This window comes from Mustela erminea, chromosome 1 (assembly GCF_009829155.1).
Source record: "Mustela erminea isolate mMusErm1 chromosome 1, mMusErm1.Pri, whole genome shotgun sequence".
Lineage (NCBI taxonomy): Eukaryota > Metazoa > Chordata > Mammalia > Carnivora > Mustelidae > Mustela > Mustela erminea.
In genome coordinates this window covers 119,122,387-119,148,945 of record NC_045614.1, presented here as the reverse complement: position 1 = coordinate 119,148,945, position 26,559 = coordinate 119,122,387, and positions in this window count along the sequence as shown.

The window sequence follows — 26,559 nt, the reverse complement described above, 5'->3', positions numbered from 1 at the left end:
AATATATATATATATATATATATATATATATATTTTATTATTATGTTCAGTTAGCCACTGTATCATTAGTTTTTGATGTAAGATTCCATGATTCATTAGTTAAACATATTATAATAACTTATTTTTGCATATTCCCTTGTATCCTATGACCTTGTTAAGTTCATTTATTAGTTCTAGTAGCTGTTTTGCAGATTCTTGAGAACTTTCTACCTAAACATCTTGTCATCTTCAGGAAGATAGTTTTACTCATTCTTTCCTCTCCTTTATGACCTTAACTGTTTTGGTTGTCTTATTGAAATGACTAGCATCTCAAGCTCCATCCAAATGAGAGAAATGAAAACAGAAATCTTTGCCCTGTTTTCAAACTTAGGAAGAAAGCATTTATCATTTCCAGGTAAGTTTAATCTTAGCTCTGGGTTTTTGCTGATATCCTTTATCAGAATAAGGAATTTCACTCCTATCCTTAATTTTCTAAGTGTTTTTCCCACAAATTTTGAATTTTAGCAAATACTCTTTCCTGCATCAATTGAAATACTCATATGGATTTTCTCCTTTATTCTGTTAATATCTTGAATTACATTTATTGATTTTCACCATGACAAACTATTTTTTGCATTCATGTGATAAAAGTCACATGATGTATTAAAATTAGTACCCTATTGCTGCTCATTAAATTTTGTTAAGAATGTTAAGAATTTTTGTAGCTAAGGTCAGGAGAGATATTGTTCTGTAGTTTTCATTTCTTATAATGTCTTTGCTTGGTTTTGGTTGATACCATCTTACTGCCCCTTATGTAGAATTGGAATTATTTGTTCATTAATGTTTATTTGAATTCACCAGAATTACCTAGGCTATACTTTACTTTGTCAGAAAGTTTATAGCTATTAATTCAATTTATTTAATACTTATAGAGCTATACTATCTACTATTCAATTTATTTCTTCCTGAGTGAGCTAAGGCAATCTGTGTCCTTCAAGGAATCTTCCCATTTCATCTAAGGTCTCAAATTTGATGTTATAAAGCTGCTCAAAATATTCACATATTACCCTTGTAATAGCTAGAAGTTCTATTATCATTTTTATTTGAAATATTTTCTATATCCCCTTGAGATTTATTTCTTGACTCATGGATTATTATGTTGCTTTATTTCCAAATATTTAATGCTTCCTAAATATTATATTATTGATTTCTAATTTAATTTCCTTGAATTAGAGAATTATGATCTTTATGATCTCAATCCATTTCAATTTATTGAGACTTATTTTATAGCCCAACTTGTGGTTTTTCTTGGTGAATGTACCATGGATTTTTCTAGAGTTATTGAGTACTGTATTGTATAGATATCAATAAAGTCAAGACGGTTGATAGTGTTGCTCAAGTCCTCCAAAATTTTACTAATATTTTTGTCTAGTTTTTCTGCAAGTTTCTGAAATAAAGGGTTTAGGTTTCTTTAATTCTGTCATTTTTTTCCTTTTTAGGTTTTAAGACTCTGTTATCAGGGCCATACACATTTATGACTCCTAGAATTCCTAATAAATTGACCCATTCACATTATGAAGTATTCTTTATATTAGAAATACTTTTGTGTTAGTATTATTCTGTATTCAAGTCTATTTCATTTCATGTTAATAAAGCTACACCAGTCCTCTATATTCTTAGTTTTTTGTTTTGTTTTATTTTTTTCACTTTTGTGCAATTTTTTCCATCCATTACTGTTAACCTATTTATTTATATCGAAGTAATTCTCTGGTAGAAATAACTGGATGTTGCCTTTTTTTTTTTCCTTTGATAATTTCTGCCTTTAACTGGAGCATTTATTCTATCTATATTGAAATCGGTTAGTTAGATTTAGTTCTACCATTTTATTTGTTTGCTGTGTGCCCTTTTTCTTTCTCTGATTCCTCATTCTTGCCTCCCTTTGGTTTATTTATGTGTGTTTTAGAATTCAGTTTGTTAGTTTTACCTCCTTTGCATTATTTTGAAAGGTTACTCTAGGAATTATAATGTGCAGTCAAGTTTCCTCAGTTTACTTAGAGTTAATAGTGTAGAAACTTTGCAAAAGTATATATCCAGTTATCCACGCACACACCCTCTACTATCTTTTATGTAATTTCAACATCTGGGTCATCTCTAATGTGTCATCCATTGTTTGTTTGTTTGTTTGTTTTTTAGATGTGGTCACACTTTCCTCCATGTGTACGTGTGATGTAATTTTGGTTGGTATTCTGGAAATTGTGAATGTTATGTTGTACACTCTGGATTCTGTTATATATTGTTTTAAAGAACGTTGATTTTGTTTCAGAAAGCAGTTAACTTGGTTAGAATCATATTGTAAATTCTGATGGGTCGGGTAAATGTTAGCTTAGGTCTCAGATCAATTCTCTAGCTTTAAGATGCAAGCTGCTTTCAGTTTGCTCTATGCATAACTGGCTCAGGAATTAATGGGAGTCAGGCTGAGTTCCAACATAAGATCTAGGGTTTCCTGGGGCACCTGGGTGGCTCATTGGGTTAAAGCCTCTGCCTTCAGCTCAGGTCATGACCCCAGGGTCCTGGAATCGAGCCCCGTATCCGGCTCTCTGCTGAGCCGGGAGCCTGTTTCCTCCCCTCTCTCTCTCTCTCTCTCTCTGCCTACCTCTCTGCCTACCTGTGATCTGTCTGTCAAATAAATAAATAAAATCTTAAAAAAAAAAAAAAGATTTAGGGTTTCCTTTCTCTAGAACTTTCCTTTCCCATACCTCCCCTTTTTCTGGTCTCCCTGATTGTCTTGTCTTCATTTGCAAGCATCTCTGGCCAGAAGAATGGCAGCCTCTTAATCACAGCTTTGCTGTTTTTGCTCTGCCAAGACATCAGCTGTGACCATCCTCAGAGCAAAGCAACAAAATCCAGGGAGTTCACTCCATGCCAGTCACTTGCTACTGGTTTCTACTCCAATCCAAAATCTATCTGCCATTATTCAGTCTCCAGAGCCCTCAGTTAATTAGTTTTATTGTGTTCAAATGTTAAAAGTGTTATTTGTAAGAGGTTTTAAACTTGTTAGGCACTTACTCCTCTAAACCAGAAACCCAAAATCTCATTAATTGCTCCAATTTTCTCTCTTCTTGAAGGAAGGGCCTTAGAACACTTGACTCTGCTTTTCTACTTCCAGAAGTGTATGTCAATAAATCATGCATTTTAATTATCTCTATGTTTTAGACTTCACAATGAATTGTTCTTATTGCTTTATAAACTTAATATTAATTCACATTTACCTTCTTATTTATTCCTTTTAATGCATTACATTCCTTACTACATTTCTGAATTTCTATTTAGGATTATTTTCTTTCTACCTAAAGAAAATTTCTTAGTTTTCTATAAAATTTCTTCAGTAATTTCTTCAGTGTTTGGTATACTGACAAATTTTCTCATATTTTTTTTAAATGTCTTCCTTTTACTCTCACTCTTAAAGAATATCATCAATAAAGTATAACTCTACGTTAGCAATTGATAGCGTTCCCTCGTTTCCAGTCTTCATTAGTTCTGTTGAAAATTCAGCTATCATACTGATTATTGCTTCTTGAAAATAATATATATTTATTCTTCTGGTTTATATTAAAACTATCACTTTGAGTTTGATTTTGAAAAGTATTACTGTCATGACCCTCTATTTTTTGTTATTGTTATTTGCTATTGTTGTTGTTTTTAAGTTTCCTACTTGGGATTTATAGGATTTCTAAACTCTATAACTCAACAACTTTCTTCAATTTTAGAAAATTCTCAATTATTATCTTCTTAAATTATCTTAAATATTGTTTCTGCTCTATTCTCTCTCTTTTCATTCTGGGACTAAATTATACATAAATAGACCTATGTATTATCTTTTCTATTTTTTTCTCTTATTGATGTTTCCTTTGTTTTTTAGCTAAACCAGCTAAACAATTCTTTTTGGCTGTTCTGCTGTTAATTCCACATATTGTTCCTAATTTTGGTTATGTATGCTTTTTAGTTATAGAATTACTATGTGCTTCTTCCCCAATTACCTACATAGCCTACTTTTACAACAAATATCCTTATCCATAAATTGTTATGATTTGCTAACAGTTTGCTCTGAGATTTTTCTGTTAGAAAAAAATGGTTTTGTAATTACTTGAAAAAGTCAGCAAATCTCCATTACTTTATTCTATTTCATTAATTTCTATTTTAATCTTTACTTTCATCCTCTATTGTTCTGTAAATTTGACTTATTTTTCTAACTTTCGGTTTTAAACACTTGGTTCACATATTTTTGCTGTTTTTTATTTTAAAAAGAAGTTTAAGGCCACAAATTTGTCATGATTATATTATACCCATGTTGTTAATCCTAAAATAATCACATTATATATCTTATTTTTATGCTAATTTCCAAATACTCTACAATTACCATTTTGTTTTGCTTACTCTTTAACCTGAGTTTAGGTTACATTTTGAGTGTATTTTTCAGACTCAACCAAAACATACAAATTAGTTGCAATTTTTGATGGGCTATTAAAAATAATGTTCTTCATATTCTGACACTCCTGACCAAGGACTACACACAATAGGAATGAGACTTGGGATTAATATCTAGAAGTAAAATGTATCATTTTGGCTAGAGGGTAAAATGTTTCATTCAACTTTTAACCGGCAAGAGCTGTTTTTAATTTTTTCTTTTATACTGCTTGCTCTTGGGAAAGCCAGTTGCCATGCCAGTGAATGAGCTTAGAAGTGGATCTGAGATCTGCCAATAGCTATATGAGTGAGCTCAGAAGTAGATCTTTCTACAGCTGAACCTTGAGATGACTGCAGACCCGGCCAGCACTTTGACCATAACCTTGTCCAGTACCCTGAACAAGAACCACCCAGCTAAGCCATTCCAGGATTACTGACCCACACAATCTATGAGATAATAAATGTTGCTTTAAGCCACTAAACTTTAAAATAATTTGTTAGCACAAAAATAGATAACTGGTATGCCTCCCATTTCTTTTTAACCAACATCAAATAATAAAGCAAAATCCCAATGGAAAAGGTAGTATAACTGAAAAAGACAATCTGACTAAACCAAGTTAAAACAAAATTATGGTCAAGACTCATTTGTCTATAAGTAGAGAAATGGAAGTAGGACTAGGAGATCCAAAGATGGGGACCAGAGGAGATGAATGGCATATAGTTTCTAGGCTATGAGCACCTCCAAATACTGCTCTACACATAAACCAAATTCATGGTCATGGCTTCATCTTCACAGTCCAGCACCTCAGTGAGCTGTGTCACAGAAGTATCTCTGACTTACTTGCAGACTGCTGATCGACATCTGCTCGACAATTGAGCTTTAGGGTCATGGTACTGCTGTGTATCCCAATCTGTTCTGTCCTTACATGTATTTAGCACAAGGAATTATGGTTTTAATTGGATCCGAAAGCTAAAATTTCTGTGTAGGATATTTATTTAAAACCACATAAAAATGCTATGCTCTATCAAATCCTTTGGGAAGAATTCTCAAGAGAATTACATTTCCTGCTGTGTGCTTTATCTCTTTCACCATATAAAAAATGGGACTTTTCCTTCTGGAGTGTTTTAAGATCTCTGACATCTAGTTTAGAAAGTGATGAACGTGCAACTTCAGTAATATCTTGCTTTAGTCGCAGGAAACATCAATTGACGGAGCTATGCCTGTGATGTTCATACAAGTGCACTCCATCATAGCCACATTTTTCTGTTAAAATTTGGATTTGGTCCTGTCACTTGACTTGTGGAGAATGGGCTATCTTGTTTCAAAAATATCTTTTCCAACTATCAGTCATCATTAGTGGAAACGTCTTTTTTTCTTCCTGCCTCATCCTGTCTAATAATTCAATAAGCATACTTTCTCAATCACATCTTTGTTGTCTTTTCTCCACTTATTCTGCTTCGCTCCAATTTTTCATTTTAGTCTAGCTGCTCCCAATTCTGCTGCCTTTTGAAAAAACTGACATAAAGCTTCCTTCTCTCTATGCTTTCATTCTCTTCACTTGGCAAGCCAAGGATCCTGAAACCTAGAACAGACACTTTCTATTCCATTTGGGAAAGGCCACCTATGAATACCTATGTAAGTGTCATTATAAGTAAGAGAGGCATTTGGGGACATGCCCATTAGCCAAGTTGCTCTTGTAAAGCAGTACACCATGCTACAAAAGGGCTCAGGCTTTGACACAGGTGGACCTGGTTCCCACCCCAATTTGGCTATTTAAGTGTGTAGCTTTAAGTTAAGTTTTATATGCTTTTTTGGTATCAGATTCCTTACATATGAAACAGTATTTACCTAAGCTAATGCTTTGAGTTTGAAATATTATAATGTAAGCCAAGTGCTTTTAAAAGAGCATGGAGCACGGGGTGTGGTGCAAAAATAATGAATACTGTTATGCTGGAAATAAAAATTAAAAAAAAAAAAAGAGCATAGAATATAATAAATGCTAAGTATTAGCCCCACCTCCTCCAAAAAATGATTTATTGACTATGTTGTAATATTATAGACTTTTCTATAATATTGCAGTAGACATTTTCCCATCATTAAATATATGAGGAAATTTAGCCTGCAAGACAACCATAGGGAATTATCCAGCCTTTTTAACAGAGTTTACTTCAGATATTTGTGGACACAGAGTTGACTGATAAATAATGTAATAACCATATATAGCGAAATGTGTGCTCTATATCAAGAAATGTATAATGGCCATTAGATGGCAAGTCAATAGATACATAGGTAGATGACTGGTTAGGTAGATAGATAAATGATAGAATCATAATATCACAGAATTTGATAAATGAAAAAAGACCTTAAATAATTTTTATGTAACCTTTAACCTGACAGATGAGAGAGGGGAGAAATGAAGCTGATTTTATAAGAAGACAGTTCTTCCAGATTTCACTCTTCTGCTATTTCCACTATACTAGGAGCTACGCAGTCAAATTACACCAAAGAATCTACCATCCTTTGCAACTATGCATACAACACTAAACACTTAAAGAATTTGAATTAGGAAATCTTTGTATAGAAGGTCATTGCAGACTTGTGGCTTTTTTGATACAGCAAAGCATTTTGCTTTAACTATGTACACACCTGCATTTGACTCCCTTTTTATCATTGTGAGTTGGACAATAAATGACCTTTAGAGGTAAAAATGGATTTCCTACTTAAAACCATTCAAGCACACACAATGAACACGTGTTGAAAGTAATAAATACACTTATTGGGTAAAATTCCTGAAGTATATATCCTTCTGTAGGCCAGTATGTTATATCTTCTGGCAAAGTTTATTAACATTCTTAAAGCACTAGAAGGAAAAAAAAAAACCTCCCTGATTTCAGATTCATCTAAAATGTACTGAATATCAACTGTTTCAGGGACTGTACTTTCACATATAAACTTAATTAATTTCATAACTCTGAAGGGCTTGTGGAATTTACATTTAACTGATGGTGAAATTAATGTTCACAAATTAGACCACTTATTTAGAAGCATATATCTATATCTGTATCTATATATCTATATATGAGAGCACTGGATTTCTAGCCTGAGTCTCAATTTCGAGTGAAATACATTATACTGTAATTGCCTCAGAAAGCCTCTTGGGCTCTTTGTTTATGAGTTTGTTTTTTACCAAGAAAAAAAGCAATATTAAAGAAGGTTCAGCAAAATGGATATAAACCAAATATAATCCTATTACTTTGGCATCAGATTTTTTGTTTTTGTGTGTGTGTGTGTGCATTTCCCAGTGATATTTATCTAAAAGCATCCATAATTTTATACGGGTCTAATCCTAGTGTCTACTATCCTTTATTATCATTTTGATTTGTTAAACATGTTACCATGTTTTTACAAATGTTTTTTACTATTCTTGTGAATGCATGATATTTAATCACTTTGTTAGACAATGATTTATTCTATATTTCATTAATATTAGAAATATAATACAATAATAAATAATTTTAATGGCTTCTTTTGTTTTGTTTAAATATTTTTTATGACACATTTCCACTAATTAGACTCCTGAGTTAAAACTATGGATTTTTTTTTCTCCTTATATGTACTGACATACTGCTTTCAAAAAGGATTATGTAAATTTGCACTATATGATTGATCTTGCTCTAACGTTTACAACACTGGGAGAATATTTTTAAACATACCCTAATACAACAGTATTGTAGTTTAATTTGAATTATTTGACTTGTGATAAGTTTATATGTTGCTCCTTGTGTAGATGTCTTCATCTACTCTAGTTTTAATTCAAATAGACAAAGCAACAGCAGAGAGCAACAGAATGATATCCAAAGTATAGAAGGTATTTGTGAGCAAATTGTGGACATTCTTCTTTTTTACAATTAAATAGAGCAATGGTCCTTCCCTAACTTTGATTCAAGGAAGAGCTGAACTCTATTCAGTATATTTCATTTAATTATTAATATTTGCATGGGTAAACTGTGATGTAAGTGCTGAAAAAACTTTTCATTCTGGGAAAAATCTGTTAAACCGGTAGAGTACTTTACCAAAGGTCCTTAAGCATTAATTTTATTCATCAAATATGAACTTATTTGATGGCACAGGACACTTTCTTCATTTTTTAATAGGCTTGTGACATAATGCTATTATCATAGTTATCTATATGCATATATTTCCTTTATATTATTCTATCATTTCTTAGACCAGAGACTCTACAATGTTCATTATTACCATAATTAAATTTTTCACAAATAGTAGTGGAAAATTTGTTAATAAATTATTATTTATTGGTCATGACCAATCACACAGTGGAAAAGTCCATTCATGAATGTGCTTGATGATCATAAATCCTATGGGAGGAATAATAAGAGTTTATCCCCAATCACTCATTTTGGGTCAAAATTCGTGTATAAACTAGAAACCATCTGAACATCATATATAACTTAAAATACATAATATTTAAAAGTAGATCTTACATGATACCATAGAAAATATTTTATAAAACATAATTTGAGACATCATGCTAAAAATATATCTATCATATCTGATTTCGACATACATTATAACAATTATAATTATAATATTATTATGTGTATTAGAGGATAAAAAGACATTGGAGGAAATGCAACAACTTGGTAATGCATTTAAAGTATGAGAGTTCAGAGGATTTATGGTATTCTACACCTGTACATTTAAAATTCTTTTAATAAACTATTTTCTGATTAGGAAACTAGAAATGCAAATTTAGAAAAGTAAAATGAATAAAAACTAGCATGTATCTTGAGAATTATGATAAAAAATATTATTAAGTCCATATAAACATTAGTTTTATATTTATGTTTGGTGATACTGTCTTTCTACCTTTCCCAAATTTTTAAACCCCATTATAACACCCTATTATTTCTATTTTAATTTTAAGAAGCAGTACACTTACTAGGAAGTGCAAACTATCTTTGATTTTTTTATTAAAATGGGTTTCAATTTTGTTTTAAGAATTCCCCTGGGGCTAAAAATATATTATATGTATATAAAAAAATTTAAAATTATAAAAAAATATTCCATGTCACCCTCTTTGAGCTTCTAGATAAGGGAGGTTCTCAAACTTTTTGTTTTTAAGACTTGTGACATTCTTAAAAACTGAGTGCTCCAAAGAGCATTTTCTTTTTATTTTTTTTTTAAATCTTATTTATTTATTTTAGAGCTAGAGTGAGCAAGAGAGAGAGAGCACATGAGCAGGGGCAGAGATTTAGGGAGAAGCAAGCTCCCTTGCTAAGCAAGGAGCCTGATGCGAGACTTCATCCTAGGACCCTGGGATCATGGCCTGAGACTAATGCAGATGCTTAACCAACTGAGCCATCCAGACATCCTCCAAAGAACATTTTCTTATATGAGTCATATCCATTGGATTATTGCTATTTCAAATTAAAACAGAAATTATTAAATTTTTAATTTATGAATAATTAAAAAATAAGAATCCAAGTCCATTTATATTAGCATAAATAGTATAATTTTAAAATAAATATTTTTCAAAAATATTCAACACAGTGAAATTATTTTGTATTTTTGTAATTCTTTTTAATTAAGTTTGGCATAATAGGAAATACCTGGATTCTGATATCTGCTTCTGCAATCAATGTACTGTGATATGATGTTTTTGTTAAAGTATATGTAGAAAGTCCAGCTTCACACAGGTATGTAAGTTGAAGAAAGGAAAAATATTTCCACAGTCTTTTCTGGTTACTGTGAATATTTTTCTTTTGTCCTGCACCAAAATCAGTGAGTGATAGTTTATTAAAAACTAGTTGCTATATGGACTCTGAAACCATAGCAACAAACTTTTTGTTTTCTGTTGACATTAAATACATTGGTCTATTTACCACTTTGACTGGGTATTTTACTCATTCATAGTTATGCATTGATCATTTGAAAAATATCAGTTCACAGCTTGAGCAAATCTCCCAAATGTTGACACATTTCATTATGCAATATAAACAGTTCACATTCATTAGTATCATAACTAATCACATAAAAGTCTTCAAGCAGGTTTGGCTTTATGTGAGATCCCACACTCCAAAAGTTCCCTGGTTTGGTTTAATAGTGTCCTGCTGTAACTGTCTTGAAATTTTTAGAAATTTTTGAACTTGTGTTTTCTAAGTGAAGCCCAACGGGATAATAAGGCAAAAGAGACATGTGCAGGATGCAGCATGCCAGCCATTCCTTGGTGCCTCATTTACCTACAGTGTGCACAGCACTCCACAGCCACAAAGTTCCTGTGTACCCACAGCATGGGAATTCAGTGAAATTCAAAGTGCAATGTAAGCTTGTTAAACCTATGATGAAGGTGGGGTGCTAACGGCCCTGAAAAACCACACTCTGTAATCAAACCAGAATTTGCTTTGAATGCAGAAAGAAAGCAGCATTTTCTAAGAAAGATGAAGCACCTAGGAACTCTATCATATCCTTTGTCATTGGTGTTCGTTTCCTGTAATAGCCAATCATTTTCCCTGAAACTGACGACAGTAAGAAAATGAAAGATCAAGCAGCCCCTACAATCCCTTTTCTTTTCAGTCCTTCCTTAGTCATAAATAAGCTGAAGATGGTAATCACAGAATGTACAATTGCCCAGAAATAAAATAAAAACTGTTGCTTATAGTTGAACATCATGTCTGCTCTTCTGGTAAGAACAAATAATATGCCCACATCAACTACGACGTTCGAATTGTGCAATTGTTGTGATTTTGCATATGAATCAAATGTTCTCATATTGGTATATAAAACTGCATAATATAAATAGTAAAACTCATGTTAATAACTTAAAATTTCCATTTCCTTGCTTAGAAAAATATTAAGTAGCAAATAAAAAAACACCATCACAAACCAAAAAAGAGAAACTATGAAAGAAGGAAAAAGGCTTTTTATTTTAGAAAACTTAACAGCGCTTTTTTTTTTTTTTTTTTTTTGGCTTTTTGAACAAGGAGCCCCACATTTTCATTTCGCACTGAGGTCTGTATTGAAAAGCTGTCAAGTTTGTGGTGGCAGATACATGTTTTTAAAATTCTGATTTTTAGCTTGAAAACTCAAATTTTATCATTGGCCACAAATACTGTCAGTTGTTTTCCTTGAAGTGATAGGCTCACTTCATTCCTTCTTGAGAAAATTTCTGCCAAATACTCAAGTCTGAATAACTATAATTTCTTTCAAATGAAAATGGTATTTCATCTTGAAAAAGAGGCAAGTTTGGCTCTCAATCACCGTACAATGCAACAGCACTGCCCTTTGCTATGTAGCAGAAGTACTTTATGCATACTTTGTCACATAGATTTTAAAAAATTTATTAAGGAATTGAGATTAAGTAAAATTAATTATTGTTACTGCTCCACCCAAAGCATTTGTGAGAAATTTCCCCCCATTCCTGTACATGCATAGCAATGAACAATACAATCTCTACCATAAGTTTATTGCCACTGCTTTGATTCATGGCAGAGCTCTGGTGGTTTGTCTCCATGGTATATCCATCATCTGTGCAAAGGTAGACACAGTTAAAAAATAAAAAAGAATAATTTCTTAGTATTGTTAAAAAATATTTTCATCTTATGGACCTCTAGAAAGGGTCTCTGGGACCCTAGGAGTTCACTGACTACACTTTGAGAATCACTGCACTAGCTGATTCATTGTGATGAGCAAAATAGCATAAATTCTCCGAAATGTAATTTCTATTTAAAACAAATCAAGAATTTAAGCTTTACTAATATTTTATATACAAATGAACACCAGTATCCTCATTGTGGCACGTCAAATGATTATGTATTATACATTACACAATATATCCTAAGGGAATAATGAGAATTCCTCAACCCAAAGAGATTGACTATGGTGACCTTACTCCTTTGTTCATTTATATTTTGATTTTTTTATGTCAAGTGGATTTACCAATTATATTATGCATTTTAACTAGGTTAATCCCCACAAAAAGGCTCAAATGACTTTTAAATATTTCTGCCAAGAAATAAGATGTTAAAAATAATACAGAAAACATAAGTAAACTTTAAAAGACAGAGCTGACACTTCTACTCCCAAAGTGAGTTCATCGTCAGTCATACTATTAGATTAAAATCAGTGATGAACTAATCAGATATGACAAGAAATCAGTCACAAATGTTCAAAAGTATCAAAAAGACAACTTGATAATAAATGATGAATCTAACCCTAAAAGTGTATATTATATTTGACACTTTACAGATAGCAACACCTGATATACATGCATTAATGAGTGTTATTAATTATTAAAAATTAAACTATGTAAATGAAAATAAAAAGACTATCGATGATGATAGTTCATTCGGAACTATGGTTTTTATTAATCCAATTCTATACACATGAGGTTCATAAAGAAGAAAGAAGGGTACTCCTAGCAAATAATAACCAAAAGAAAATGAAAAGCTGGTGTAGCATAATATTAGGCAAAACAGAATTTAAGGAAATTAGTAGGAATAAAGAGGAAGATAAAATCATGATAAAAAAAAGCAACCCACCAAGAAGATATAATATCATAAATGTATGTCACTGAAAACTTACTCTGGAAAATTTTTTCCATGCCCTTTTTTTTTTTTTTCTTGAAACTGATAGATAAAACAAGCTAAAAATAATTAGGGACATGGGCAAAGTAAACAATTCTACTAATAAGCAAATGTTAGTAAATTTTGTAATATGTAATAAAACTAGACATATTCATATCTTTCTACCCAGTACTCTCAATTATAAGTATTCTTTTAAATACAATCAACAAAAATAGAAGCAACCTGAATTTTCACTAAAAAGAGTAACAAAAAGCATACATGCAGTTCTCAAAAAGGACACTTATACTGTTACTATATTTTTAAGAAAAAAATAGAGAAAACAATTCATATAGTTTAATTTGTGTATGCAAAAAGAATCACATACATACGTATCAATGAAATGTGTTTAAAAGTGGGTTTATAAAAGATGTTCTAACTAAACAGTTGAGAGCAGTTACCTTGAGAAAAAATAAGGAAAAAGATTTATGTTTCAGTCACATACATATAAACTGTTCAAAAAATTTTTAAGATAAGATATTTAAATATTGCTTATATAATAGAGATACAGAGAGAAGGAGAACATAAACCAGTCCCAAGGTAGTGGCAGGCTGCTACAGCAGTAACAGGTAGGAAGCTCTGTATTGGCAAGAGTGTGGAGAAAGGTATTTTTATCAACTGTGGAAGTGTGACAATGTAATATAAAGAAATGTGCTAGGACTGAGGATACCTGACTTATGATCTAAATATTCTCTGGGGAATGTTGCATGAGGAGCTATGTTAGGTCAAACACATTTGTTATACACACAAAAGTAAAAATCAATTCATGAAAGACCAAAATTGATGAGAGTAAAACAAAGAGAGTTTGTACAATTACTAAGCATATGTAAGTATAACATAAATGAGTTTTGAGGGAGTAGGGTAGGGAAGTGTCCTGAGAAATAAAATGCCTCAGATACCATAATATACAAATATGATGAAATTTGGAACTGATTCTGCTTTTCTTTGCAATAAATCTTCTTTTAGCAGGAATTACTCATTGTTCTGAAGATGCCCAAATAAATTACAAAAAATAGTGTTTTACTTTCAGTTGATTAAATGTACAAGAATAATTTTGAACGTTTGAATGGTTAATATAAGAAGAGACGATTATTAATGGCAACATCTTCAACAAGTATTTACTAGGAAAAGGAGAAATGTTTCTCATTCAATGGGATAGGGTATTTGGTATTAAATTCAAAATATTCTTATAAAGAAACACACGTTTCCCTGTAATATACAACATGAAAACAATCATCTGAAAAGCTGCCACAAAGAGTGATCCAGAGAAAATTATATTATCATTTTCAATATTTACTTGACTTCAATTCAGTATTATCTAATTTAAAAATCTAACAAACCAGCAGCAAAGCCTAGGTAATTAATCAGTTATTATTACACCAAAATAACTACTTGTAATTGTTTATATCTGTGTTTGAGGACTAAGAAGATATAATCTTGAAGAAAACATCAAAGGTATTTTACAGAAAGGATTGAAGAGTATGATAAAGTGAAATGATTATTTGTTTCTATATACAGACCAGTAACAAACATTAATGAAACCTCCAGAAGGAAAAGAAAATAGTAAGTTTTAGTGCACCAGTATAAGCAAAAGTCATTCTTCAAAGGACATTCCTAGACCAATTATCACTGTTAGTAAAACAATAAAACATATTATAATTGGCATATGAAAAAAGAAACACTATTTTCTAAATAGAAAAAAAAATGTCAGTGTTATCCCAATAGATCGGTTTAGGAAACAAAATTTGTGAGTTTTTACAATAAAAATATGAAAAAGAAAATCTCAAATAATTGTTAGAAAAATCTATTTTATATTATTGATGGGATATGCTAACATAAAAACTCCATTTCTAGGAAACAGATTTTTATTTCATGCATGGATGCTTTGAAAAATATTGATAGTTCACAAATGGTTACTTGACTAAATTAGTCCTTTCTTTAATTGAACTAAGTGAATCAACTCATTAAAGTAGCCCAACTAGGTTTTGCCTACTGAAAAAGAGGATTCTCAATATATAAATGGAAGAATGCAAAAATGGGTGAGGGATGGGGGTTGATATATCCTAAGGTTCAATTGGAAATATAGATATAGTCACTAAAATTTGTGAAATTCTTAAAAATAAAATGGGAAATAATAATGAGTAATAATTAAAAACAAATACATTTCTCTAAAATAATCCCCATACAAGAACCAAAATATAATTTGAAACAGAAAGATGATGCAGGGTACTGAGGAAGGAAGTAAATAATAAAGGAAAATGAAAGAATTGATTTAAATATAAGGGGACCAAAAACCATAAGATACCTAGGAATAAACCTAACCAAAGAGGGAAAGATTCTGTACTCAGAAAACTACAGAACATTCATGAAAGAAATTGAGGAAGACACAAAGAAATTGAATGTTCCATGTTCATGGATTTGAAGAATAAATATTGCAAAAATGTCTATGCTACCTAGAACAATATATAAATTCAATGTAATCCCTATCAAATACCATCAACTTTTTTCACGGAGCTGGAACAAATAATCCTAAAATTTGTATGGAACTAGAAAAGACCCCAAAGAGTCAAAGGTATGTTGAAAGAGAAAACCAAAGCTGGTGGCATCACAATTCCAGACTTCAAGCTCTATTACAAAGCTGTCATCATTAAGACAGTATGGTACTGGCACAAAAACAGACACATAGGTCAATGGAACAGAATAGAGAACCCAGAAATGGACCCTCAACAATACAGTCAACTAATCTTTGACAAAGGAGGAAAGAATATCCAATAGAAAAAAGACAATCTCAACAAATGGTGTTGGGAAAATTGGACAGCCACATGCAGAATAATGAAACTGGACCATTTCCTTACACCATACAAAGAAAAAAAATAGACTCAAATGGATGAAAGACCTCAGTGTGAAATAGGAATCCATCAAAATCCTAGAGGAGAAATAGGCAGCAACCTCTGGGACCTCGGCTGCAGCAACTTCTTGCTAGATATGTCTCCAAAGGCAAGGGAAACAAAGGCAAAAATAAACTATTGGGACTTCATCAAGATAAAAAGCTTTTGTACAGCAAAGGAAACAGTTGACAAAACCAAAAGACAACCAACCGAATGGGAGAAGATAATAGAAAAAGTCTTATCAGATAAAGGACCAGTATCCAAAAACCTATAAAAAACTTAACAAACTTAACACCCAAAGAATAAATAATGCAAACAAGAAATGGGCAGAAGACATGAACAGACATTTCTCCAAAGAAGACATACAAATGGCAAAAAAACACATGAAAAAATGGTCAATATCACTCAGCATTAAGGAAGTATAAATCAAAACCAGAATGAGATACCACCTCACACTGGTAAGAATAACTAAAATTAACAAGTTGGGAAATGACAGATGTTGGTGAGGATGTGAAGAAATGGGAGCTCTCTTACACTGTTGGTGGAAATGCAAGCTGGCGCAGCCACTCTGGAAAACAATATGGAGGTTACTCAAAAAGTTGAAAATAGAGCTGCCCAATGACCCAGCAATAGCACAACTGGATATTTACCCCAAAGAGACAAATGTAATGATCTGAAGAGACACCAGCACCCCAATGTTTATAACACCGATGTCCACAATAGCCAAACTGTGGAATGAGTCCAGATGTCCGTTGACAGATGAATGGACAAAGAAGATGTGGTATTTACATACAATGAAATATTACTCAGCCATAAAAAGTGAAATATTGCCAATTGCAATGACATGGATAAAACTAAAGTATATTATGCTGAGAGAAATAAGTCAATCAGAGAAAGAAAATTATCATATGATTTCACTCATGTGGAATTTAAGAAACAAAACAGAGGAACACAGGGGAAGGGAGGGAAAAATAAAACAAGATGAAACCAGAGAAGGAGATAAACCATAAGAGACTCAATTAATCATAGGAAACAAACTGAGGGTTGTTGGGGTTGGGATGGGGCAACTGGGTGATAGACATTAAAGAGGGCATGTGACATAATGAGCACTGGGTGTTACATAAGACTGATGAATCACTGAACTCTACCTCTGAAACTAATAATATGCTATTTGTTAATTAATTGAATTTACATGTAAAATATTTCTTTAAAATATACTAAATATAAATAAATAAGGAAATAAATAAGGAAAGTAATAGGTATTACACAAATAAAGGGAGCCAAGTTTTTAGTCAACTCAGACATATTTCTTCTTGATTTGAATTTATTTGAATTAATGGAGAGTTAGGGCTTCTGATGCAATAACTGATGAACACAGATCAAGCAAGATATATAAGTAATGGGGCAGGGGCTGACAGCCCAAGATGGCAGCTGAATAGCACAGAAATGTCAAAAGGGCAAAGATCAAATTTCTTGTATCTTGAAATGGCTGAATGTTTCCTTCTCAGCATGAGCATGTTTAGACTGTCTGACAATTTATTTCACAGATAGAAACATTACCCTCTTTATTCAGTCAGCATTACACTAAAGAGAGTCCTTTATGTAGGGCCAATTTTATTATTTTTTTTTAATCTCGAGGCAATGTCTTAATTATTTCCTGTAAATTAGTTAATTTTTTTAAGTATCATGTAACAGTGTGTGGCACAATAAGCTAGAAGCTGAGAAGAGTGAATGGGTCGCTGGCATGTTACCAATGAAAGAAGAAAACCTGTGGCTCCAAGTCCTTAGACTTCATTTAGCTCAAGCCTGAGATACTGTTTTTAAAAAACATCATGGAAGCATAGAAGCTATGGAGCATATTCAGGGAGGATAGTCATGATACATACGATACTGGTTAAGTTTTTTTTTTTTTTTAGTTTTAGAAGAAAGAATAACATATACACTATGATTACAAAAGTGCAGAGCACATAAATCTAAAAAAAAAGACTAGAAAGAAATATAGAAAATTGTTAATAAATGAGTGTGATTAGCGAGATCATGTTATTTTTTTCAGGACTTAAACTTTTTTTGTGGTATAATTTTTTTTTTTTTAGTTATATGAAAAAGACATTTTAAATCTAAGATCACTTAAACTGAAGGAGACTATTTATTTAGATGCACACACATACACACACAAACACCAGTGTGCAACTTGAATTCTAAAAGACATCACATTTAAAAAAATATATTTATTTGTTTATTTGAGAAAGAGAGCGAGCATGGCAGGGGAGGGTCAGAGGGAGAAGCAGACTCCCTGCTGATCAGAGAGGCCCATGTGGGACTCCATCCTGGGACTCCAAGATCATGACCTGAGCTGTAAGCAGTCACTTCACCAACTGAGCCACCCAGGCACCCCTAAAAGACTTCACATTTAAAGATAGACAAAAGTAACATGTATGTGTTTCCAATTATTTAATGATGGAATCTTTAATTTCTAACTTTTGTTCATGTTGTCTGTATTACAATATAGTCAATAGAGTTATAGCTGTTTGCTTTGGTTTTGGTTTTTCTCTTACTATGAAGCTAGATATGTTAGATAAACTGGTAAACACTATAATTTCTATCCATATGGGGATATTAGGGAGAATAAAATTTGTAAAATAATAGCAAACAATATGCTGACTCTTGTAGTACCAAGAGAGATTGCACAGTAGCCATGTGTCTTTCACAAACCTTCTCCCTATATACTTCCATAGGCAGGAAGAGATCTGAATGCCAGGGCAACTGTGTCCATCACATACAGATTCCTATCTCATTGGACCTAATTGTTTTCATCTGCCTATTTATTTTACCTCCCCTTGCTTGCTGTGCTTGAGCTTATTTTGGAGGACATGTCACAAGCATTATTAACTTTTTTATATATCATGAGTTTTTTAGAGGCAGTAAAGTATTGTTATAGACTGAAGTTATAGACTGCAGTAGAAGATTACTGAGACTACTGTTAAGATTTCATAAAAGGAGTTCTGAATATAGTCTTTCAGACAACTACCTACCTACAATAGGAGGACCTGATTCTATAGCAGTTATTCATACAAAAGACAGAGAAAAGTAAGATATAGTCTGGGGAGTGTGGAAGATACAAAAAGTAGAAAATAAAGCTAGAAAGAAGTTAAAGTCACATATGAGTTAAATTCACATTTACCCTCACAAGGGTAATGGCAGAGGAGGACAATCAAGCAGTGGGAAATCTATTTGAGAGCACATGGAGCTTTGTCTTTAGAAGTCTTAGTGACATGACTTGAAATGTGGATGAAATAAAATGGAACCTTCTTAAGGATAAAAATGAAAAGTTTGGTTATAGTCACACTAACGTTTTCTGGTTTTTTTTTTTTTAAGTTGTAAGGGTTTCTTTAAAGGTTTTATTTATTCCTTTGAAAGAAAGAGAGAGAACATGAGGAAGACCAAGGGAGAGGGAGAAGCAGACTCCCAGATGAGCAGAGAACCAGACATGGGGCTCAATCCCAGGACCCTGAGATCATGATCTAAGCCAAAGGCCAATGTTTAACCAACTGAGCCACCTAGGCACCTTGAAGTTTTCAGTTTTGAAGATTTCCAAAGAAACTTTCCTATAGATTATTGGAACTGAAGGGTTGCACCTTGAAAGAGAAATTTGGTAAAAGATTAGGATTTAGGAACAAATGATTTATAGGTGAATATTTAAAACAGAAAAAGAGGAGAGTAGCTTCTAGAAAATAAATAAAGTTTAAGAACAAAGGACCAGAAAAAATGTTTGGGGATTTCCCATGGATGAAAGACTGTAGGAGAAAAAGGAGCTGGTGACTGAAGGGAAAAGACCCACAAGAGAAATGGGAACTACTGTAGATGAGTGAGCAAAAAGGCAAAGGAGAGTTTGGGAAGAGGCTGAAGTCATCGATAGAACACCTGTCACTGAAATATCAGGAATAAGGGGGCTGGGGAGGTTTTAAATCTGATTAAGAAGGGTATCTTAATGCTAATGAAAAAGTGGATCTAATTTGATGGTAGGTGTAGAAGCAGAAGGACCACGTGGTCAGAAAGTGGATTGAGGCTGCCAAGAGAATAGTAATACAAGGTAAGTAAATGGCTACAGAGCACATCCCAGTTAGTAATGAGTCTGTTTTTATTTAGATGGGGGATTTGAATTTTAATATATAAGCACTGAGAACAGGAAACAACAAAGAAAGATTGATGGTTATTGAGAGGAAAATAAGTATGACTGTAATGTCCTTGAGAGAGAGAGAGAGAGAGAGAGACAGATGGGGGGGCAGTTGAAAGAGCATGAACAAAATAGTTGCCTTTAGAGCAAAATGGGTATAGAAAAAAGACATAACATGTAAGGGAGATTGGAAAAAGACTGTTTTTTTAAGTGAACAGCAGTTATCCAACATGAATTATGATGAAGATACAATATAGGTACATATAATATGAAGATGAATAAAATGGAAGGTCTACGCAAAAGGTCACACAAAAAATCTGTCAAGTAGCTCTAATGAAGTTTGGCTACATTGACTCTTCAAAGACCAAATTTATATCTTGTTTCACCTAGGAAGAAAGGAAAAGTAGAATGGGGAACAAGTATATAGACAGGCATGAGGTGTGATAAAGCCAGTGTTTAAGGTAAGATAAGAAATTCAATGTGACTAGAGCATAAGGTGTCTGTCAGAAAATGATGTATGTAGGGAAAAAGCAAAGACACCTTCCTTAAAAATGATTCTAAGTTAATAAGGGGAGTCACGTCTGTCACTCACCTTAGTAAACAGTTTCTTGAGAGCTAAATCGCCTCATATGCCCCAAAACATAGACCCACATTCCTCACCAGGCAACCCCTTGCTCTCCACTGCTTGTACTTAATATGTATGTTGACAGTAATTAAGTAAAATTGAATCTTGGCACAGCTGGTTGGATATCAGAGCACTTTCCATTATGCAAACTTCTCCCATTATGCCAGTGTTTACCCATTCAATGTAAATTGAAGAACTAGTTAGACACTCCTGTGAAGAGGAGGAAAAGTCAACCAATGCAATTCTAAGTCTTTTTTTTTTTAAATATGTTTTTTAAGAAAAGGAGATGGCCATATTTTAATTGTTTTGAGAACTATTCGTTCTTATACCTTTTTTTCAATATATAATAAAGCATCAGAGAGTCTTCTTTTACAGATAAAATCAGTGCTTTTAAGATTATTATATGTTATAAGATATTACATGTAGAGTTTTTAAAATTTTCTGTGAATACAATTTGAAATTACTGATAGTTGGTAGAAATTTTTAGTCTACCAAGTCTTTTTCCAGTTTATATTTATTCATATTCATATGTATATATTTATTCAACAACATTTTATTATGTACTTATTTAAGTACCTGGAAACATGCTGTATACCTGAGACAATAATGAAAACAGACACAATCCCTAGTTTAATTGAGCTCAGAGTCATATCACAAGCACAAATAAAATAGCTAAAAGCTGAAGTAAGTGTTGCATAGGAAAGAAAAATATCATGATACTATAAAAGTATAATACTCAAAAAAATTAACCTGGATTGGAGACTAGTGAAGACTTTTTTGAAAACGTAACACAAATTAAAAATCTAAATATTCAGTAGGCATTTAACTAAAAGGATAGATGACTCTTTAACCAAAGAATATTGGGAATTTGGGAAGAGAAAAGATTTAAGGTGCTCTCATCACACACACACAAATTATAACTAGGGAACTCATGATGTCAAATTACATTACAAAGCTGTAATAATCAGAACTGTACTGTATTAGCACAAAAACAGACACATAGATCAATGGACTGGAATAGACACATAGATCAATGGACTGGAATAGGCCCAGATATAAGCATATACAGACATACTGCATATACATGCATATACATGCATATGCAGACAACTAATTTACAAGAAAAAAACCACGAATATACAATGGCAAGGAGGACAATCACTTCAATAAATGGCGTTGGGAAAACCAGACAGTCACATGAAAATGAATGAAACTGAACTACTGTCTTACACCATACACAAAAACTAACTTAAAATGGATTAAAGACTTGAACATAAAACCTGAAGTCATAAATCTCCTAGAAGAAAATATAGGCGGTAAGTTTTTTTTTTTTTTTTTAAGATTTTATTTATTTATTTGACAGAGAGAGAGAGATCACAAGCAGGCAGAGAGGCAGACAGAGAGGCAGGCAGAGAGAGGAGGAAGCAGGTTCAACGCTGAGCAGAGAGGCCAATGCGGGGCTCGATCCCGGGACCGAGATCATGACCTGAGCTGAAGGCAGAGGCTTAACCCACTGAGCCACCCAGGTGCCCCAGGCGGTAAGTTTCTTAACATCAGTGTAATGAATTTTGGATCTGACAAAAACAGAAAAAAAAAAAAAAAGCAAACACAAATAATTGGGATCAAACTAAAAAGCTTCTGTACAGCAAAGGAAACCATCAAGAAAATGAAAAGGCAACCTATCAAATGGGAAAAATCATATATCATTACAAATCATATATCTGATAAGAGATTAATATCTAAAATATACTTAAAAATTCGTACAGCTTAGCAAAAACAAAACAAAAACAAAAAATAACCAATCTGCTTTAAAAATAGGCATAAGATCTGAATATTTTTTTTTCTGAAGAAGATATATAGATGGCCAATGGTACATGAAAAGATGCTCAACATCTTTAATCAGGGAAATATAAATCAAAACCCCAATGAAATATCACCTCACACCTGTTAGAATGGCTACTATCAAAAAAGATAAGAAATAGTAAGTATTGGTGAATACATAGGGAAAAAGGAACCTTTATGCACTGTTGGTGGGACTATAAATTGGCACAGCCAGGATGGAAAATAGTATGGAGGTTTCTCAAAAATTAAAAATAGAACTACTATATGATCTAGTGGTTCTACTTCTGGGTATTTATCTGAAGAAAACAAAAATACTAATTTAAAAGACTTATGCATCCCCATGTTCATTCCAGTGTTATTTGCAATAAACAAGATACAAAAACAACTTTAGTGTCCTTTTATGGATAAATGGTTTAAGAAGATACATATATATATAATATATTATATATATAAGGAGAGTCACATCTGTCACTCACCTTAGTAAAAAGTTTCCTAAGAGCTAAGTCACCTCATATGCCCCAAGACATAGCCCCACATTCCTCACCAGGCAACCCCTTGCTTTCCATTGCTTGCACTTGATATGTATGTTGTTTGTATATATATGTATATGTATGTATATACATACATGTATATATATGTATATGTATGTATATACATACATATACATATATATATGATATGAAATACTATTCAGCCATAAGAAATGTGAAATCTTACCATTTGTGACAAAACAGATGGACCTTGAGGGCATTACACTAAATGAAATAAATCAGAGAAAGAAAAAGACTATATGATCTCACGTATATGTGGAATCTAAAAAAAAAAAAAAACAAATAAGCTGCTAAGAACAAATTGGAGGTTGCTAAGCAGAGGCCAGTGCGCAGGTGTAGGTAAAATGGGTATAATGAATTGAAAGGTACAGATTTCCAGGTACAAAATAAATAAATAAATAAGTTATGGGGATGTAATGCACAGCATGGTGACTATACTTAATAATACTGTATACCATAGAGTAAATATTAAAAGTTCTCATCACAAGAAAGTAATTTTTTTGCAGCTATGTACAGTGATAGATGTTAACTAGACTTACTGTCATGATCATTTTGCAGTGTATACAAATATCAAAGTCTTATATTGTATTGAAACTAATGTAATCTTCTGCCAATTATACCTTAGTTTAAGTAATGGTAACTATTTGAGAAAATGATACACTAATTAGCATGATGGTGGCAATCATTTCACTATATATATCTATAAAATCATCATGTTGTACAATACATATATATAGTTGACTCTTGAACAATATGGGGTTTAGGGGTACTGACCCCCATATAGTTGAAAATCATTGTACAACTTTTAATTTCCCTAAAATGAAACTACTAATAACCTACTGTTGGCCAGAAGCATTACTGATAGCATAGCAAATTAACATGGGTTCTGTATTTTCTATGCATTATATACTATATTCTGACAAAATGGAAGCTAGAGAAAAGAGAATCTAAGAAAGAGAAAATAAATATATGGCACTGTACTATAAGAAAGCAGGGTACAAGTGGACCCACACAGGTCAAACCCATAGATACACACACACATACATACAATTTTTATTAAAAACAATAAAAAGGGTAAGCAGGAACACCATGTGGCCACAGGGAGCCAGCAGAGTCACCTTTACATACCTGTCCTCATTATACGTCCATGTAACTGGAGGAGTGAGGAGAGATATGATAGAGCCCCCCATGGTCTGCTAAGAAGTGTTATAAAACAGAGGTAACAGGATAAATAGATTTCACCTTGAGAGAAGAGATCATTTCTGTCAGGAGATCAAAAGTGAATTATCTTTCTTTAAGAAATACCGTAGTGACTGACATTCTACCTACTTGTTTCCCTCAAGGTCTTCATTCTCAATAAAGGAATTAATCCAGCAAAGGTCTCCAAAGAGGACATAGAAAGCAGGAAGATTTCTTTGGTATTTCCCAAAAAGGAAACTACTAGATTGGTAGTAGGGACCATATCAAATCACTGGCTTTAAGCCTTTTTTTTTTTTTTTTAAGATTTTATTTATTTGACAGATCACAAGCAGGCAGAGAGAGAGGAAGGGAGGTAGGCTCCCTGCTGAGCAGAGTCTGATGCAGGGCTTGATCCCAGGACCCTGAGATCATGACCTGAGCAGAAGACAAAGGCTTTAACCCACTGAGCCACCCACACACCCCACTGTCTTTAAGCCTTTTTAAAAAAAACCTTGTCATAGAGTAAATAGGAATAGGGCAATATAAAGCAGTAAAAACACCTAACTTTCTCAGGCTTATGAATGAAGGCTCAAAGGAAGAGAGGTAAGGAATAGCACAAAGATGTATTCTATTCTAGGTCTTTTATGCTAAGAGGACTCTGGCGCAAAGAAACACATTACCCTTTCCTTCAGAGAATGACAGAGAATGATATTTCCTGACATTGTATTGAATTTATTTCACTTTCTTAATGTAGTATCTCTCAGTATGGGGTTTCACATTTGTTTATGCTCATGTAGCCCACTGTGCATTGCTACAAAAAGGAATCTGAGGTCTAAAAGAGAAACAGCATTTTTTTTTCACCAAAATGTAAATTCCTGAACAAATCACTCTTCCCTGAAATATAAAATTTGAATAACAATTTTTAACGTTTTGTTAAAGTCTTGTAGTACTATCTCTCAAGCAGCCATACAAAACAGAGTTCTGTGTATGATCAAATCACTTTGATGAGCTGAGCAGAGAAGCAGAAATGTCAGTAGTCACTATCCTTTCATCTCCAGTCCTGTTTTGATGGGCTCAAGAAACAGTAGATCAAAGTACTCTACAAAATCTCATCAAAGAAAATCAATTGAATATGGTAGCCAAAATGGTATTACAGAATCCATGTTTGCAGTTTTCTTAAAGTTTACAAAAAGCCTTTCCAAATCCAGACTTACTGTTACCTAAATTGTGAATTGTACAAGTGCGATTATATATAAGAGCATGCAGGCATACAGATTGAAAGCCTAAAAGAGCCACATTTCCTATGATAAGTAGTCCCATGGATTCGTAAATGAAGGTAAATAAGGATTTGTGTTGCTGTATCTGTGGCCCCAAACTGCTATTGCATGGGTACCTCCCATAGATTTGAATCTTGTAGCAATCAATTCACCTAGTAGACCAGAGTGATGCATTATATTATTTCTCAGACTTTTCTTCTTCTTGCTCATATTTTTTAGACTATTTTCTTATACTGAGAGATTTCCCTTCATTAATAGCTCACATTGAACTCTAGCGCTCACAGTAGTAAAGATCCTCTTGCAACAAAGCTGTTAAAAGAGGGTATAGCATGCACCAGGCAATGCTTGCTTCATTCCCTGTGAGCATCAAACAACTGTCATTCAACTAAATGAGTTGTCATTAGCAAGCAGATTTTCACTCCAGCCTTCCAGAGCCCCACAACGAAATCTAACTGATGTAATAACTGCTGGAGGAGGCCCTGATAGAGTTGGGAGGCTTATGGGTCTCCTTCCCCCATTAATGCATTAAATGAACTTTTTTCAGTTGGGGGGGATATTTGGCTTGGGTCTGATGACTTAAAATTTCCTTTGAAATCTGCCACAGTATCTCATCACTATCATGAATATTCTCTCCTCTCAGCCAGCATTACTTGTAGGCATGCCATGCATTGCCAAGTATTTAACCAGAGATAGGAATAATGGATAAGTTAGGGTGTGTTGCAAATAGTAATGGTTTCTCTTAGTCAGTTTAGAATTTCCATGGGAAACTATGGGCTCAGCAATCTACCTTTTTGTCTACCTTTTTAGTTTTCCTATGGTAATCTCAATACAGATTTCAATACAAATTCAGACCTTATCATACTAATGGATTTGCAACCCCAAACTCAGTCTTTCTTTCACAAAAATAGTGCATCTTCATGTGACCTATATTCCATTTTCT